The sequence below is a fragment of the Hetaerina americana genome, unplaced genomic scaffold (assembly GCF_022747635.1).
Source record: "Hetaerina americana unplaced genomic scaffold, ioHetAmer1.1.p SCAF_6, whole genome shotgun sequence".
Taxonomy (NCBI): Eukaryota; Metazoa; Arthropoda; class Insecta; order Odonata; family Calopterygidae; genus Hetaerina; species Hetaerina americana.
The window spans coordinates 86,960,856-86,980,393 of NW_027287205.1; positions in this window are offsets into that span (position 1 = coordinate 86,960,856).

A 19,538-nucleotide genomic window follows, 5' to 3' on the forward strand; every position below is an offset into this window, starting at 1 on the left:
TACCCAAGCGAAGGATTGAAAGCCTCCTCAGGTCGGTCCTTACTCCGTCAAAACCTTTCAACGTTCCCCAAGGGACGGAGCTCGACTGCAAACACGCCTCAAAGAGCTCTGCGCCCGAGTCGACCTTTTAAAGCAAAAACCTGGGCGGAAATATGCAAAATATAAATGCCTAGCCTCCAATGTCCCCCACGCTGGAGCCAAACTTGTTCGAGGCTTCAGTGAGCGCCTGCCACCCCCGAGCCTCCCCCACCCATGTGAAAAATGCCCCACTCCATCCCCACCTCCTCCTCCACGCCCCACCACCTCCCCCACCTCTCCCCTCGAGCCCCTCTCCCCTCCCCCCTCCACCCCAACCCGCTTTACTTCTTCTCCGCGCTTATACCAAGTTTTCCAATCCACTTCTTTTAACAACGCTCCGCCTTTGTTTCAACTCATCCCCTCCTCCTCAAAACTTACTCCAGCGATGGGAATTTGGCGAAAAGATAACAAGGAAATGAATCTTTTACGCATTGAGCAACGCATGAATTGATCAAAAAAAGGTTTTCAAAATCCAAAAAAGGAGGAAGTTATTAAAGATGGGCAAGCATCAACAAAACACAATCGGGATATTAAGTAATTACATTTCAGATATTTAAATAACATGAAGGCATTGTCCACCATTATGACGATAAATGAAGCTCGCCGTTAAACAGTACTAATGCACGGTAGGTTGGAGTTTATCATTAGAAATTTGAAAAAGACGGAAGAATAGTTTCAAGACATGCAGTAGACAAAAGTTTCGAAAGGAGAGATACTTAAAGACATTCTGACATACGTCAAATCCTCTAAGGTAAATGTAAGGTTTAGGAAAAAGTTTGAGTGAGTTTAACAGACACTATCAACCGCGTTCACGTCAGGTTTCTTGCCAGCAAGTGCAATAAGAGCGCTCTCGCCTTCGATGAAGACTTTGACGAAGTTATTGAAACAGAACGCGATTGCACGTTCTCAATTCCTTTACATACGCATCGAATCGCGGATTTCCCACTCTAGGACAGCCGTGCTGAGCGCCCATCGACCAATGAGATACAAAGATTTCGCGCCCCCGGGAATGCGGCCCGCGCGCAGTTATTTCCCGGACCCCACCAATCCATTCCGTGCTTCACGAGGGGAATTATACGAAAGATAGGGATACCAGTGCAGTGGGAGGAGATTGGGTGCGGGTTTGACGATACACTTGGTAGAAAGCACTCTTCAGCGGCAACCCTTGTGAGAGCGGGAAGCCAGAGGGGGGGGATGGATTTCCATCCCCACCTCACGTACACGGGATCCCATAGACACCCACACACACACACACACACACACACACACACACACACGCCGAACACCCCCCCACCGCGATTCTCCTCTTCCCGCGGGGCGCTGTTACCCTCTCTCGCATTCTCCTCAAATCCGGCATCCATCCATTGGGCGTTCCAACCCCTTCATTTCCTCCTCTCTCTCCCGCCCTCCTCTCTCCATTTCCCAGAATTCCCGACCCTCCTCCACTCTCCTCGGAAAAAACCAACCCTCCCCCGGAGGAGCCTCTCATCCACTGGCTCACAACCCGCGGAAATCCCCAACCCTCCTGCATCCATGTACCACCCTCGTCCCCCCTCCTCCACCCCTTTCCATTCAATCCCTCCGCCTCGCCAGTCTTCATGCTCCACTCCTTTTACACCCCCGCCCCCTCCTCCCGCCCACCCCCTGCCTCGCCAAAAGGGATGCTTTACTCTCCCGCCCGCACCCCTGCCCCTCCCAGTCCGCCACTCCCTACTCCGACGCAGAATACGTAAAGAGGACGTGAGGGGTTTTTTTCTGGGACGAATGCGAGAGGGGTGGACGCATTTGACGTCCGAATGGGGCAGAATGGCGAATGGGAATCCCGCGGGGCGGGAAGAGAAGAAAGGAAAAAAGAGAGAGGCCCGTGGGCGAACGCGGAGATCGCTCAAATGAGTCGGAGTCATCTCTGGCCATGTGACCAACGGAACGGGATTGTCTCCTGTTTATTTGCCCTCTTTGAATTTTGCGGCTCTGGTCAGAAATCGATATGCTTAGCTCTTTCAATGACTGCGAGGGAATGAATGCTTCGCCGAGCTTACACCATATGCATGCGATGGATACGGAATGCCATTACCGCCGGTTCTGCCGTCGGGCGATGCGCGTGGGCCGCCGCCTTCATCGGCGTCCGTCCAGCAGCCGCGGCCGCAGAGCTCTCGTGTGCACGAGGGAATCCATGGTCTCGGTCGGGTATGCGAAATATCTACACACAAGATTAATGAAAGCCAAGAAGTACATGCAAATATTTATTTTGCGCTACGATGCTGGAGGGATGCGTCGGAATGCGGAATCCGCCTTTGGACCGTGACGAATTCCGTTAATTTTATCGGAGTGACGAAAATTGCAAAGTTTCATCCTAGGGATGTTATTTGGTTCAATGCAACAATTTCAGAGTGTAAAAATCATTCGCCTTGACTGGGATTCGAACCCAGATCCCTCAATATCCGGTCTTTGAAATGCACATTAGCGGATGACTCCGTTAAAAGTTGAAGTCTGAAATGTCATCACGCGTACCTCTGCCCTTCATGGACTCAAACTGATCATTCCCTAAGAAACCATTTCTTCTGCTCTCCATCCTCTTATTCCTGATCCTAAGCACTGCTTCATCTGCCGGCGTAATGAAACTTATTTTCGTAGTCCCCTCATGTGGTTGCCTTTTCGTTTATTGGTATGGGAGACAACACTGGTGTGATGAAATCATCTTCCAAATTATTCCCTCGCATGTACTACGCATTGGCCCGTAAACGTTTCCGCCTCCATTTTCCCAAACGTTAGTTTCGTCAGTTTCATCAGAATGCTATCCACCCCCACGGTCTTTTTTGGTTTCAATTCCCTTAATGCCCTTTCTATCTCACCATCAGTAAGCCTAGGTCTAAAGCAATCCTAAGCCTCACTATTTTTGCTTCCCATGCTGACACACTTTGGCTTAATTTCTCTATCATAGAGTATTATTCTCTATTTATTAATTTCATGAACCGTATATTGCTATAAAAACATATTACGAATTATTGCATACATTAAACTGTGAACATTCACAGAAAATAATTTATCAAAAATTTGAATTTTACCTTTCAATTTCTAGTCTTCTCCATTGTAAGTTCAGAGTAATCGTGGGATGCTGTCATTGATTAAATTGCAGTCCGCCAAAGGCGCTGCTTAGGGACCGACGTCGTTCACGGTGCCAGCGTACGTTTGTACTAGCGATTCAACGTGCAAAACAAAGTACGCAGCTGTGTGGAGGAAGTATATAAAATATTAAAAAAAACATGATATAATTTTTCAAATTATTTTGACTTTTAAAATTCAACAAATAAAAATTAAATTCGAAATGCAAATTTAAATGACGCAATCGTTTTAAATACAAATCTAAGAGATTTTTTTATCATATCTAGAGACTTTTAAGAAAATCTCGTCGAAAGATTTTATTTCGAAACTAAAACACCTGAAAGAAATGTAACGATTTTTCCGTTTGGATTACATTCGTAAGATTAACAAGCCATCAACTCGTTTCAGTCTTTTTTTCAATGTGACTGTAAGTGACGTCTCTGAGAGCTGTTCCTAGCAACAGGGGAACCTCTCTTACCAATTTTCAGCAGGTATGCAGAATATGCTCAAAAGCTACTTGAAAATTGCTGCCGAGGCGTTATGGAGCTCAGGGAAAACTCGTTGGAAAGAGGTGAGGTCGTGTAGGCACTTACTATTCGTGCGTCAACATCTACCGTTCGGCGGATTCCGTCGCCTCGGAGACAGGGCAGCCGGGGCCACACCACCGGGGCGAACCCAAGGCTCAAGGAAAAAAGAGTGGCGGGAATTGGCTTCATCAAAACTTCCGAAGATTTATTTTTTTTCTTTTTCCACTTCTTTCGCCTGCAAGGTACTGAGGGCATCACTCGGAAGGCAAGCCAGACAGTGCGTGTGCAGTACGGTTGGTTCGCGGCGCCCGCAGAATCGAGGGTGGAGGAACGTACATCCGCTGAAGGGCAGTTGACATCTGATAAAAAAGGCAAGAGCCCACGTTTTTTTATAAAAAAATAAAAGCAAGCGAAATGCCCTATTTCCTCCACCTTGAGCCGCCGCAGCGCGAATCAACCTTTAAACGTCGACCTACATATTTCCGTGCTCCCGAGCGACGTCCAAGGTCTTTACGTACGTATAGTCACAGGAGTCTGAAAGAAACGATGAATGTCGCTGACAACCGTTTTCCACCACTAGTCGTTCCTCCGGGCAAAATAACAAAGCCCTTCCCTTTTATTTCGCCGGGAAATGCACGCGTCTCTGGTGTTCCTCAAAAGTAAATGGCGCCACTACTCCCCTCGACGTCCAAAGGCTGTGGCGTTTGGTGAAATGTTTTTTTTAGTGGATTTTCAAACAAATTTGTTGATTTAAATGAAAAAAGCAACAAATGTTTGGTGATACGAAGCTGAAAAAATACACAGTGATGGGAAGAATACGGAATGAATGTTGATTTAATTTTATAAAAATAATTTTACACAAAGTCTAAGAAAACAAACACAAATATCTTTTTTGTAGAAACAAGATTATTTTAAAACCTTCTCACTTGATTAAATAACATTTTAATTTTAATTATATATATATATACATACACACGAGGGTCATCCGGAAAGTAGTACCCGTTCGTGCCGCATGAAGTGCTGACGACGCGAGTAGCCGCTGGACGAGGTCAGATAGCTTCAGTGGCTTGTCTGCCTTCTCTGAGCCAAGTTGCGTGACGCTAGCATTGCCTGTGTTGTTTCTGTGATTGTTTACAATGTTTAAAAAAATTGAGAACGCCGCCAGTTGTGAAGTGAGGGCAGTGATTAAATTCCTCAATGCAAGAAACGTTCGCCCATGTGATATTCATCGCCAATTAAAGGAGGTGTATGGAGACAATGTAATGGACGAGTCGTCTGTTCGGCGGTGGTGTCGCAACTTCAACATGGGGAGGGGGAACACACACGACGATGAGCGTTCGGGGAGACCGTCTGTCATTACAGACCAACTGGTGAGCTCAGTTGACGAATTCGTGAGGAACGATCGGCGCGTCACAATTGATGACATCTGTGAGCATTTTCCCAATGTTTCTCGAACAATTGTTCATGAAATTGTTAAACACCATCTGCATTATGCAAAAATTTGTGCAAGATGTAAACAATCACAGAAACAACACAGGCAATGCTAGCGTCACGCAACTTGGCTCAGAGAAGGCAGACAAGCCACTGAAGCTATCTGACCTCGTCCAGCGGCTACTCGCGTCGTCAGCACTTCATGCGGCACGAACGGGTACTACTTTCCGGATGACCCTCGTGTGTATATATATATATATATATTCTATCTTTGTATTATACTGTAAGAAAATTAACTTAATTCCATTCTATAATTGTGAAACCCTTTCGGGCACATATTAAAATCGCGGATATAGTTTTGAATCAATTATTCGTAAATTCGATGAGCGGAGGAGGGACGCTCCCTCAACGCAATTACCTTTAGGTAGACGGGAGCAATGGTGCCATTTACTTGGAAGTTAAGCATAGAGACAAGTTAACAGCAGCGGAGTGGACGCAAAAAAAAAGGACCGGCTCAGTTGAAATAGAAACCTTTAGTTTTGAGGCGTTGTTGAGGATTGGAAATTCGGAAAACATAAATTAAATAAATGGAGAAAAGAAGTGGAGATTGAATACATTTTCGTGAAGCTAGGTGAAAAGTCAGAAAAAGACAGAAGAGGGATGAAGTGAGATGGAGAAGGGGGTTTCTGGAATGTCATTTAAATATAAATTAATTTTGCGTGACTGTGGGAAAATCAGCGCGAAGGACCCGTTATACTTAACCAAAAATAGGTCAGAAGACTTCGTCTCTTTTATTTTCCACATGGCGAAATTAATACAAGAACAACAGAAGGATAATGGTCCCTATCAACCACGAGACTCAGCCCACTGGAGCAACTGTCACGCCTAACAACAGGAAAAGCAAGGGCAACACGAAATCCTTGCACATTCCTACATTGAAGACAGGAGAAAAGGTGACTACAAAGAGGACTGGAACGGCTGGAATACTGGATGGAATGTCAGGACGATGTTGAGGGCAGTAAAAATCAAGAAGGCTAGACATAAGGATAAAGGACGGATAAGATGGATCTGTTGGAGGAGACGCGGAAATACACAAGGGTCTACTGGAGAGATAGCTACTGAAAATTCAATTGTATGTCGCTCAGTAGGAGATTCAACTTAGAGTAAGCCTTAACCTGAATGGAAAGTTGGGGAGAAGGGTTGAATAGAGAGAAGGCAAGTCGTAGACTACACAATGATGATTTGCTGATTCTTAGAAAAAGGTGGACTTGATCGAATTCCCAGAAGTTCGGGGTGTATTCGCGACGGGGGAGGAAATAATCTTTACGAACACTTTAGCCAAGTAGATCGAAAATATCTTTCTACAGATGATTTTGCTACTGTAAATTTAATTCCTAACTGAAAAGTGATATTATGAGATGAATAGGGGCTCTAATATTTAAAATTAATCCTCGGAAATAATATTTTCTTTGTTTCATTATATTTACAAATAATCAAGTGTAACAAAGCCAGACTCTCAAGCAAGTTATACTATTTTTGTCAGCCATAGAAAATTAGGCTGTATGGAATTATGTAGATGATAATTAGTCAAATAACGCAAAAACAGATAAAATTAACTTGACTCTCGAGAAGTAGAATAGTCAGGCATTATAGTTCGAGTGATATGGATTAATGATTTAGATAAGGAGAAACATATCACAAGGGAGAAGAACAGAGGGGATCATTAACTTAGTCGTGAGGACATAGGGAGAGAATTGCATTAACGAAAAACGCCCAGAGTAAAAGTAACTCGTATCATCTTCGCCAAGTAGACTAAAGTTTGTTCGATAACGTCTTTGAAGTGGATCCTAGCACGATATGACTCCAAAAGCTGGATTCATATGAATAAACGACGACAAGGAGCGACCATTTGGTATCGTACTTATCGGTACGATACCAAATTGGTAGTATAATTAGAATGATGAGGAATTAAGTTGGGATATCCGATTTTCTAATTCAGAGGATCATCAAAAAAGTAACTTTACTGTGCTAACAATATTTTATAATTTTCATGGATGTGACATATGTCGAAAAAATAATGCAATAAATGAAAATTTTAATTCATCAAGTTTCATAAAGGATTAATTTTATTAAAAATGATATCTCCTCCAAGGTAGAGGCAGTTTAAAGTACTAAAACAACGGGAAAACTTATAGAAGCTTAAGGAAAAAATCTGATTCATTCTCTCTGAAAGCCTAGTTAAATATGTGCGCAAAAGAATTACTTAATATGGCGTGATCGGGCACCATAGGTGTGCTACATTAAATTTGCTTCGAGTTAACTGAGTCGGGGGAACCTGATGATCCAATCGATGAGGGCGGACCGGAATGGCACGGCGGTGGCGTGCGGTGGGGGTCAGGAGGGAGGCATCGTGGGATGGGTGGCACGAAGATCTTGCATTGAGCCAATAAATACTCCGAGGGCCGGCCTTGGTGGTAGGATCTTGGTTAGAATATTACTCAACGATACAATAGTTAACCTAGTTTCCAACTTATCTGCTTTAAACCTTCGACCACCGCCACTGCTTCAACACGGAAATCTTGGAAGGCAAACATTTGAAGAAGCCAACTCATACCTATAAAATTAATAATAAATCACCTTGAAATTTTACACGGAGATTCAGTTTCCATAAGATAACTACTTTCATTAAAGTAGTCACAACTTTTGGCGTACATTAGCTTATTCAATATCCATTATCACAGATGAAAGATTGAATTTCATGAAAAATTATTGTTTTAGTAATTATTATAAAAATTAAATACCCAATGTTAAACCGTTTTAGTCTTGTTCCCTTACATTTTTACGAATCAATAAGGCTAGCCTGTTACATCATATATGAGTATACTCAACACGAATAAATAAGGAACGAATACGAACAATTGATCAGACATATAATTGAAAGGCCTAGATGATATCTTATCAAATAAAAGTATCGATGCCTTCATTAAAGCTCTTTCAATGATTTCTATCCAAATACTTTTTTGACTTAGATTAGCTAAATGAAGCAGGTGATGTAAGAAGTCGGTGCAAGAAACTATGAGGGAATGAAGAGATTGCTCGTTCGAAACGAAAAGTAAAATGTACACCTGATACAAAACAACGCTTTGATAGATAACCTGTGGTGATTACCCATTACTGTCATCAACTATTGAGATAAATAGCATTTTCTAGAAAACTACTCGTCAAATAGAAATTCGAGAGAAAATTGGGTTTCACTGTCCTTGTTTGACTCGATGCTCAAATTATGATTTTATTGGATCCATTTGATTAATTTCAAATTAATTGCTGCTAATATTCGCACTAATTACTTGATACATTTGTCAAAACCATAACCTTCAGGCTTTCACGAACTCTTTAGCACACCACGGAAGAATAAATTGCACAAGTTAGATGAAACCTCTTAAGCCTCACGTCTGAAGGGCTGTCCGAAAGTGCAAGGTTGGGGAGGACCGAGTCCAAGTCGCCGTCTGAGAGAGAAGTGGGACGGAATCCTTTCCGTCACGCTTACATCTCGCAGAACTACGCCTAGACTAGTTAACTCACTGGACTCTGCTCTAACAAGGTGAAAGTTTGGCCTACACTAGATGCCCCGGAAACAAAAAAAATAAATGGAAATGAGAAAAAGAGTGCGGAGAAAGTACCGGAGTGTCCGTGGGCCACCCGCGGTGTTCCCTTCTTGGCGATGATTACGGCATAATCCTCCGGATAATGCGGTCAAAGCAGGTATTCCGACGTTCTCGAGGAGTACGTAATGCGGTTTGTGCGGGTCCTTAAGGGGGTTGGGGAGGAAGAAGATGGGGTCGGGGTCCTTAAAGGGGGAGGCGTGGAGGATACTTGCTCAGAAGTTCCCTCTCCCGCAGTCACGGAGCTCAGTCTCCCTGCCTCTCAGCCAAGGACATATTCCGGCAATTCCTTTCGAACTATGAACCCTTCCGAAATACATCCCCCATGGCTACTGCGGTTTTAAGCCCCCTTACCCCGCCCCTCATCCCTCCCCCCGACCAAAACCACCCCCTCAGACCCTTTCACGAGCTCCCCTCTCTCCCGCGACCCCCGCACGGTTCCGGATCTGAAACCGCACCGCTACACTTCCACCGAGCCCCAAACTCCCTGTTTGAGTTCGGTCCCGTGTAGGTACACAGAGCAGAGGAAGGGCGGAGGGGGAGTAAGGATAAGGCCAAGTGGGAGGGAGGGTAAAGGGCCTGGGTTGAAGGGAGGAGAGTCCCATAATGACATAAGAAAGAGGAAAAGGAGAGAGAGAGAGAGAGAGAGAGAGAGAAAATTGAGCAGAAAACTGATGGGGATAGAGGTTAAACTCAAATGCCATCGCCTCTTGAACCGGACAGGACCTCGACCGAATGCTTCTCGGATATCAATGTTCTCCTTTCTCGGAATCCCGCGCCCAAATGAAAACGAATCTCACCCACCCTATATTCGGCGTCGATTAGAAACAATGCCACATCCACGAACATTTCATTTGAGCACTTCGTTTTTGCGTAAGTGTTTTGAATTCGGTGTGACCTCGTGCTTTTTGCCGCAGTACACAGAGTAAATAGCGAGAATTTCTAAGAGAAGTTGTCACAGGTCGGATAACCAAATAACACTTGTCCAAATCATGAAAATTGTCCGGATATTCAAGACATGATAACGTGTCTTCAAACTAAGGGAAATTATTTACAAAAATCCCAAGTTTGGAGAGAATTTTGATGGAATGACCGACTCAAGTATTCATATGCTGGCCACCATATTCAAGTCGACAACTATTCACTTGCTCTTGTGGACCCAGAAAGTTTCGCCGAATGATGCTGCTAAATTTGGTCCAACTTCACATTCCAATAAACAACATTCGTCCAAATGCGTGGTTTTGACATATTCAAAAGACAATCGACTAAAATTCTCTTTTAAATAATAATAAATAATAATAATTATTAATAAATAAAGTTATTCTCTAGCTTATACCTGTGGAAACACGCCTGAAAGTCACCAACATGTGAATTAACAATCTTCCAAAGTCCTGGTGAATATATTTGATAAAAAAATAGTCCTCCTCGTTACTTAGAAATCACTACATTACAGATTATTGATGCATCCTCGTGATACACCAGTTATTTCTTGGAAATATGAACATCATTTGTTTTTAATGGTGCCGTGCAAACACACGGACTCAAACTTGAGGGCTTTGGAAGGAACACTTTTTTCCCCGGGTCCGTGGAGATGCAAAACACGGAACCATGTACTTTGACATTTTGTTGGCGTCAAAACTTGGTTAGGACTATTTACTTGATGCATTGTAAGTCGTATTGCAATGCAATCCATCCTCATATGTTCCCGTGGAAAGTTCAAATTTCAAAGTATCGTCGGGATGATGGACTGGGTGATACAATTTATTTGTTGGTAATTATTATTTTATTTATTCAAAATATTGTTCTGTGCTTGAAGTGGATTGGGTGAGAACTTGTTTTGTAAAAGTATGTGGTGTCATTATGGTGCGTGAATTTAGAAGGGGTATAATATAGATTATTGCGTGATTTTAAACGAAGTGTGATGCTGTTTTGTATGGGGTAAAACTGGGCCGTTTGTAGTAGTACAGATACGTTTAGGAATTTTGAGAATCTTTAAGCGCCTTTATTTTTTAATGCATTTTGTTTCATAAATGCTTTTACATTTGCTAATTATACGAGAATTACTATACATGTTTTGAGTCTTAACAACATTAAGTGCTTTAAGCACCCTCTGACGTTTCCATCTGAAAGTTTGACCCTTTTACGGCTAACTTTCTTCAGAAAATTTTGTCGTTTGATCAAAACTTGTACGGTTTACAGTGACTCGAAAATTTTGTCTCCGCGAAAATATGGAGTCAGCCCGTGAGCACTTTCGTGCGATGATTTTTACGACTTTCTACGTGGATTATCGAGGCAGGAGTGCAAAGATCAACTTACTTCCACTTTTGGCGATGAAGCCTCATTCTTTGCCCCTGTGACACGCTGGTGTAACGGATTCCATCATGGCCCATGTTCGCTTAGCGACGAAAGTCGTAAAGGTCCTCCAAAATTAGTTGTTGTACCAGAAAATATTGGTGCTGTGCAAGAACTAGTGAAGAGAGATCGTCATGTGACTTATCGTGAGATTGAGGCATCATACTTGGGGATCAGTATGACGAGCATCAATAAGATGTAGCATGAGCATTTAGCTGTGAAAAAAATGTTTTCGCGTTGGATCCAACGTAATTTGATTAAAAAAAAGTGATTCGCGCACGAAGCACATCGAAGCAAATGATCGCCTGTTTCTTCGGAATTACTGGACATGTGGCAACCGTACCGTTATATCAACGTAGAATCGTGAATTCTGAATGGTACACGGGCATTTGTTTGCCACAAGTGCTTGGCGAAATGCGGAAAAGGAAGCGGCGACGAAGGATCATTCTTCATCATGGCAATGGACAAGCTCTCACAAATCGGCTGAAACAACTACCTCGTCTTTGACTGGCCGAAACGTCGAATTGATGGGTCATCCTCCGTGCAGCTCTGATTTAGCACCAAATGGCTTCTTTTTATTCCCGTTAATCAAGAAAGAACCGCGTGGCCAATCGTTTTTCGGCGCCTGAAGAAGCCGTTGATGCATTCAAAAAAAATGTTTTGGAGTTACCTCAATCGGAGTGGAACGAAAGTGCTCCGAAAATTGTTTCGAGCGCATTAAAGTGTGTATTGATTATCATTGAGAATAATTCGAAAAACAATAAAGCCATTTTAAATAATAAATTACTATCCTTTCATTTTTGGGCTGTAAATATAAATAGTAACCCTCATAAGGGTGTATTACTAGACCGTTACCACAGATCCATTTACCTAATTGTAACGAAATGCCAACATTAACAATAATTATTATATTATGTTTTACTGCCTTTGTGATGACGGGATAAATGTTACATGGGATGAATATTTTTATAAGAAGAAATTTAACTAATCATCATTATCAGGATTTCAATCCTAGGATTGGTTTACTGAAGCCCTCCATTCTACTCTATTAAATGTCAATTCCCTTAATCCTTGTTACCTTCTCTGTTTTATGTCATTCATTCAAATAATATCTAAACTAAAATGAAGGCAAATTAAAATATAGGAATACATTAATTTAAGAGATACATAATGATATTTGGTTGAAATGCGGAGAATATAAGGTCTAGTGGGGAGCAACAGTGGCGGTAACGGCGAGAGAAACATTCACGAGGAGGGAGACGACTGATGTTCTTCGTAAAGACGCCAACAAATGATTCATAAAGATCGAGGAGGAAGATTAAATTGAAGCGCAAAGATTTCATATTCCGAATGATGCTCTTTGAGAATGAGCTTTGATTGCGTCTTGAAGCAAGGCAAATAACGGAGAAAATAGGATGTGAAAACGAACGAAAAGACGTAATTATTAGTCGGAGAATACAGGAGATTGCAGCTGTGCACACATTCGAAGAACGAAGGCTCAACCGGATGTGGGAGAGATAGGAAGTGACGCACTTGAGGACACGAAAGATGGCAGATTAGCGAGCGAGGGAGAGGGAAAGGGAGAGCCCGAGCGGATGTGAAAGGAAATGGACAGAGTGCGGAGCCAACTGCGATGGCGATATCAAAGTCTGAGATGAGTCGCAAGAACTTTTGGATTCTGCAAAATTATTAACCTGGTTTATGACTAATACTAGGATTGAAGGTCTGTAATGCGGGTTCTATTGTCAATCGCAATTTATACCATTTGTTTAATTTATTAAATGTGGAGGGAGAGCGCTAATGCGGCAATTGCCTCCTACTCAAGAGAAAAACATATTAGAGCCGGATATAATAAGGATTGTTAGTTCGCTTAGTTTCCAAACGATTGTTTTATCTTTAAAATTATCACTTGATTTTAGAGAGAGCGGTAAGATAAAACGTAATAACGTAAGGAAGGGAAGAGTAGGAAGAGAATCAATGGAGTACGATTAACAAAGAAACGAGGTCGATTATGTACACCTTGAGGTGTAATGAATTTTTTAATAGAACGCGAGAGAGAAGGAATAAGAGCAGATAATGCGGGGGATTGTAGTTCAAAAGGCAAAGAATGCACCCAGGAAAAGTATAGAGGGACGCAATGGAAAGGGAGGTATTGTAGTCTAGCCGCGAAGGGACATTATATGGGAATGAGTCGAGGTCCGCCTTCGCGTAACTAGTGAAAGGACATGTCGATGATAAGCAAATGTGGCTGGATGAGAATGGATGAAGAGAATGAAATTTGTTTTGTTTTAATAATTCAAAGTGGATACGACATTTAACAGCAGAATTTTTGATAACTATTTAATGTAATAAATAAATATTGGATAAAGAATAGTGAATATCTCCTAATCCCGGTCACCAAAAAGAATTCCGAAATACTAAAAATAGTTGCCTTAGTCGATTATGAAATGACACATCTCTGCAAAAAAAGCGTCATAAAATTGAATAAACTCAATAAAGGAATAAAGGAGATCTATTTGTCATGTTAAGTTTGCAAATTAAATTTGATGTCCAAAGAAAATTAACTACAGAAAATCAAATCAAAACGTAGAAACCTTTAATTAAAATTTCAATGCAAAAGTTTGAACCGAGCGCCTAAATATATTTCAATACCATATGGCCAACACTCGTCATGCATTTTTAATGAGAGCACTGGAAGTTGGATTCTTTTCAATAAAAAGAGACTCTGAAACATGGATTTAACAATATTTAATCGATCGTAGACTATTCCTTTATTTTTGAATTTTTTTTCTCTATAAGTATATATATATATACTTATATATTGTATATATATATATATATATATATATATATATATATATATATATATATATATATATACTTATATATTGCATATATATATATACTTATATATTGTATATATATATATATATATATATATATATATATTGATGGTAGAGGTCACCCAGTACTAAGCCCGACGGCGTGTGAAATTCACACATCAGGGTAGGGGGGCCAGTTCCTTTCCCTGTGCCGGTTATGGTTTCCCAGGAAGATCTGGTACCCGAAAAATCACATAGCTTGGGTGGAGCTGCAGGTACCCAGAGTGCCTTGCTCGGGCATCGAACCTGGGACCCTCCGGTCAGTAGTCCAACCCAATATATATATATATTGGGTTGGACTACTGACCGGAGGGTCCCGGGTTCGTATATTTCCGGGTTATATATATATATATATATACACAAGGGTGTATATATATATATATATATATATATATATATATATATATATATATATATACACCCTTATCCCAACGATTTATTTCTGTGTGAAATTAGTCGCAATGGGTACAGCAGCGCATCCTCAGATGGGAGGAATCAGAATATTTCCTACAGTGGATGAATGTCGAGCTCTACCTAATTTAAAAGAGGGACTGCAGATTCAATAGCCAAGTTGATCGCTATCAAATGATGATGCAAGAATCATCACAATTGCGGTGTTTCGTATCCTATAACTATTTATTTTATTTATTTATTTTATTTATTTATTCAGTATAAGTCCGAAAACAGCACATTTTGGCCTTTACATTGAACTATTAACAACGATAACAATGGACACATTTACAAACACCCAAGCCCAAGATGGAGGGAAACTCACCCAGGCGGGAATCGAACCCGCGACCCTTAGAATGGCAGACGAGGACGTTACCCCGCCGCCACCGGGGTCGGCGACCGGACTAAATAAAATCACTCATAAGATTCACATTCAAATGACTTCCAGGGCATCATGCGGCTACCATATCTACCGAACGTAATAAATTTTATCTGAGGCAGTTAATCCTTTATTTTCCGTGCATCTAGTATTTTTGAACCTTGTTCCTTCCCCATCCCTTTGCCTGACAGTGAAATAATTTTCAGGCCTATTTTAGGGTCAGATCTCATTGAAAAAGATGTTAGAAAATGCGATTTTTTGCAAATTTCAACACCGAAAACAAGATTTGCTTAATTTTAGGGCAGAGGAGAAAGTCATAACATTTTCGTAAAGCAATTACGCGCGTAAGGCTCCAAAGGGAAAGGGTAATACTGACCTCCGCTTCAGGTTAACTACGATCCACACATTCCGTGCTTGAGAGTAGAGACATTCTTTGAGTGGATTGCCCACGACATTCTAGAATCATCGATTAGTTGGTCGGATCGGCATACTCTAAGGTCTTCAACCGGGATTAGACCATGGATCCTCCGATCATTACTCTAAGCTGTACACAAATTAAACTACTGCAACACTACAGCCAGTCTCTCTTCATTTCAGGAGAATATGTGTCAATGCATCATAGAAACAAACCTTAAAGAATATAATACTATTTAAAATTAAGTCAAATGAATTGCAACGTTAATATAACTGACAGAGGTGCTAGTCTCCGTGGCAATCACGAATGTCCTTTCGGTTAAATTACGTGTAACATCCTTTGCAAATAAAGTGCGGTTCATCATCATCATAATTGGTCGTTTAATCCTAAGATTGATTGCCTGATGCCCTTCATCCTACCCTATCTGATGCTAATTATTTCACTTCCTGGTATTTTTCGCAACGTACTTTCTTCTTTATTTGTCCCATGGCCTTCCTCTTGGGACTTTTCCCTCTATTTTTCCTTCTATTATATTCTTCAGGAATCCATTGTGCCTCAGGGTGTGGCCAATTCATCTGGTTCTTCTTTTCTCTATGGTGTTCCATAAGGTCCGTTCTTCGTCTATTCTTCTGTTCATAAACTTCCTCATTTCCTATTTATTCACCCATTTGATTTTAGGCATCCTAACTACTCCAACACCACTCTGATCTACCCCTCCGATGGTTCATGCTTCTGATCCATAGAGTGCCACGCTCCATACGAATTCATTTGCTCTAATTTTTGCCCTTTCGGTGTGACTGCTGTCTTCCGCTTCCATCTTCCGCATTCTAGGATTTTAGTCTTCGTCTTGTTTATGTTCATGTTGTATCTTTGAAGAACTTGATCCAATACGTTTAGTGACCTTTTGAAGATCCTCCTGTTTTTTTGCTTTCATTGCAACATCGCCGGCGAAGTGTTCGGTTAAATTTACCGAAAACAAGTATTTATCCGTTTCCATCAAATATTTTGATTCCAAAAGTTGTGTCAACAAAACGTGTTGTATCATTTCATCCATCAACATATCCGTCAATGCATAAGGTGTAGTAGATACAGAGGTGAAGCAGGTAGCGCGTAGTGCGTAAAAGCGTTGCTAGGGGGAGGAAGAGAAGGTCGGAGTGAGATGAGTAAAGTAGGGGAGAAAAATTCGTTGGTCATTTAATCAACGTTCACGGATTAGTGCTCATAATATTTCAAAGTCAGTGTTAATCGTTGGGGTCATGAAATTCTACTCCGTCTCCAAAATATACGAGGCTTATTCGAAAGTAAGGGCCATTTGGTCGTTAAATAATATATTCGTTAGAAAATAATATTTATTGGCAGTTTTAAGTTTCCCACAAACCTACGCCAGCTTTCTGCAAAGTTGACGTTCACTTCCAAGCACTATTCGTACCACTACAACAGCTTCTCCATTCCTTTAACATAGAATTTAGCCGCCAGGGAAACGAACCAGTTGACAGCAGTGGCCTTGAGTTTCTCGTCGTCTTCAAACCGATGTTACATGAATAGTGCTAGAGGAGAGAATGGTCGTTAGGTGCTAGGTCGAAACGGAGGATGGCGTTAAAAGACCGCTCATCCACTCTAAATACATTATTTGCGCTTCTTGTTTGTCAGTAAGCATTTACGATGTCCACTTTGCGCACAATTGGTGATATCCGAGCTTTTCTATAGCAGGCGTGTGAATAGTGGTTTCGTCCATTAAGAAGGAACGTATCATTCAAAGCACTAATGGTCAATCGTCGATCCGATCGCCGTTCTTGGCCAACCTGTTGAACAGCGATTTCATCACATTCTGGACACTGGTCAGCCTGCCACCCCGCTCTTCGTCAAACACACATGCGATGTCTATGTGTGATGCCTCGACACCATTGTCTAACCTCTCCGTCACTCATTACTCTAGACCCTTGAACTGGGTACCTCAAGTGATGAATTTGGGCAGCCGTTGATCCTTTTGAACGAACAAAAATCGAATCACTGCACGCACTTTGCAAGCTGGCGGGATCAAAAAAATTCACGGACATTTTTATTCGCATTAATCGTCAAGCAATCAACTTCTGCATCAAACTATTGCTTCAGTCGCTTTGTTCCCAGCCAACAGATGGCTTTGAACTCGTACAACTTGCTCTGACCCGTTAATATTGCAAGTTAATAAGTGCAAAAACGGTCCTTTACGAATACGAGCGTGCCTCGCCGCATAATGATGTAAACAACACATCTGGCAGTCAAACCTGATTAGTCACTGATTGGTTGGAACTGAGTTTTCAAATAAAAATAACTTGGTGAAAATAAATACAAAGTTTTATTTATCCAATGTAAAAAGCACCATTGTTACGAAGGTCAACGAAATGCGACTGTCAACAATGATAAAATATGGCTATGCGCAATTTGGGCGTGCTTGGATTGCCCCTAGTCGATGTTATCAGAGCATTCCGGATGCCATTTTCCAGTCAGGGGTTTCGGGAGCTAATTTCAAAAAAGTGCGCTCGGAAATGAATCCCCTCCGTATGTAAGGGGGAGGGGCCGTGGATGCACAAAAGCGTATCTCACTACCCTTGCGATACATTCCCTGCACACCAATGACGACGGCGTATTCCAAAATGGGAGAAGGTATCTCTTGCAAAAAATAAAACGAAAGAAAAACTGACGAATACCGAATCCATCGATGTAGTCCGGACGGGGACCACCAGAATTTTTTTAGCGACATGTGATTTCCGTGAGGATCGATGGCAACCTCCCTGCGTTGACGGCATACAGCCTCCAAGCAGCCAAGTGCCCTTGGCAAATTGCATCCGACGGCTGCAACACACTTGAGCACACGTGCTGGAGTTGCCCGAGGCTGTTGAGTCAAAGCAACGGTAACATCGTCATTTTCACGTAAATATAAACAAGACTACAGGAAATGAAATAATGGATACGGTATAAAAGTACATTTTCCAAAACAGCAGGACTGCAAGTCAAATGCTAATGACGCCAAAAGAAAATCCGAGTAATACACGTTGAAATATTGTTTAAAAAACTGATATTTTTTTCTAAAGAAATTATCACGTGCTTCTAGGGAACATCGGCCAAGATAGTTATTATATGAGCATTACAATGCAACAATTTCAGAAGGTAAAATATCTGTCGCCTCGACCCGGATTTGAACCCGAATCCCTCGATGTTCGACCGAGTACTTTAGCCAATTAAAATCTCGGAGTGTAAGATGACGCCTTCATAGCTTAACTGACCAAGGCACCCGGCCGGGCATCGAGGGATCCGGGTTCGAATCCCGGGCAACGCGAATGATTTTTGCAGCCTGAAATTGTTGCATTGTAAACCACACTAAGCGGATGACTCTGTTAAAAGTTGGGGCATCTACCGCAGTTTCTTGGAATTATAATAGTAGTTGCTTGAAGTGTATCCATAGCTATAATACTTTCGTATAACTAATGCCTTCAAAAGTAGAACTGCATTGAATCTGAAGGAAAAAGATTCACATTAATTTATATAAAATAATGTCTACATAAAAAATACTTGGCTACCTAGAAAAATTAAACACACAATTTGAGAAAATAATGATTATCATTTTGTTTTCGAGCGTCTTTATCAATTACTGTCAATGCATCTATTCATTAATTTACTAAATTAAAGTTGCGCTCCATTGGCTACCAGAAATGAAATTGGAGTTGCCAGTCTTAATCAATCTTAGATACCGTCAAATGCAGTTATTACTCTCATATTTCTCTCCCGGAGATCATATATAGCATTGGAAGGGACCACTCTATTCAATTAATAGCTAACACGCCGACATTGTATCATTTCCATAGAACTAACCATAGAGTGAGGTTTAATTAGATACTGATTTGATGCATATTTTACGGTGACACGTTTAATAATGACAGATTAATCATTGGAGGGTGGTTCTAGGATTTTGTCATGAATTCCCAAATATTATCTCAAAAATTACACAAAATGAATGCCTCATTACGTATTAGCAACTATTTGGGTGTTACGCAATGGGCCCGAAAGAATTCTTCAACCAGTCCTTAGTATGGGAAGGTTACACAATATTTCAAATGATACATTTGGTACACACGAAATAATGAGTGCTTTAGGAAAAATATTGAAAAAAACTTTTACACGCCGATATCACAATTCAGAATGAGGTTATAGCATCAGAATGGGAGTAACAGGAGAGAATAGGACTGAGACTAAAAGTCTTCAAAGCTAAAGTTGTAGCCTGAA